The sequence below is a fragment of the Molothrus ater genome, chromosome 1, assembly GCF_012460135.2.
Source record: "Molothrus ater isolate BHLD 08-10-18 breed brown headed cowbird chromosome 1, BPBGC_Mater_1.1, whole genome shotgun sequence".
Lineage (NCBI taxonomy): Eukaryota > Metazoa > Chordata > Aves > Passeriformes > Icteridae > Molothrus > Molothrus ater.
This window is the reverse complement of record NC_050478.2, coordinates 114832309-114833207: the sequence shown is the minus strand read 5'-3', so window position 1 is coordinate 114833207 and position 899 is coordinate 114832309. Positions and strand designations below refer to the sequence as shown.

The 899-nt window shown below is 41.3% G+C and overlaps 1 non-coding gene across 1 annotated transcript; it reads left to right on the top strand.

Annotated features, from left to right (window-relative positions):
* The first annotated feature begins 613 nt into the window (after positions 1-613).
* Positions 614-696, top strand: TRNAL-CAG (transfer RNA leucine (anticodon CAG)). Its single transcript has one exon. It is a non-coding gene; the product is annotated as a tRNA-Leu (tRNA).
* The last annotated feature ends 203 nt before the right edge of the window (positions 697-899 follow it).

Here is an 899-nt window from a genome sequence, read left to right as displayed (position 1 = left end):
TTAGTATTAGTACACACTAATGCAAAGTTTTCATTATTTTACATACTAATGGCAAGAATCTCACCCAGACAACAAATTAATGAAGAATTTAACCTGGAGAAGCTAGAGAAAAAGTATATCATGCCTACTTAGCAGTTTCTTCAACTTTTCATCTGCTCATGTCATCAGAACAAGCCAGCTGGAAAATATTTTAGTTCATTTTTATACTCCTAGCAAGCAGTACTATTATAAAGAAAAAAATATATACCAGTATCTTAAAAGCTGCTATGTTGGCATGCATTCCTGGAGATTTTTTTCCCCTCTTTAATGTTAGTTCATTCTTACAAATGTTGATTTAAAATGTCTGCAAGTCTAGTCTTAACAATAGGAGATTCAACTGTTGTCATAAGGAATTTCAAATAATACTAGGGCCGGAAATTTTATTTTAAAAACACACACACACACACACACAAAAAAAAAAAAAATTAAAGAAAACAAGAGCACTATTTACAGCCTCCTCTTACTGTTTGCAGAAATATTTTTGGTATATCAGAGGCTCATAATCCCAACTTGCTTCATAATTCATTACAAATGATGACAGTGTTCCAACAGAACTTCCTGTCCATCCAGGCAGGTCAGGATGGCCGAGCGGTCTAAGGCGCTGCGTTCAGGTCGCAGTCTCCCCTGGAGGCGTGGGTTCAAATCCCACTTCTGACAGCTTCTTTATGCCACCCAGCTGCGTGGTGCAGCTGACACACCTGAAGGGCAGGAGCCGTGCAGAGGGACCTGGACAAGCTCCAGAACTGGGGCTGTGGGAGAATTCATGGGAACCTCATGAGGTTTAACAAGACCAGGTGCTGGTGCTGCACCTGGCTCAGGGCAGCCCCCTGTCTCAGCACAGGCTGGGGAATGAACAGATC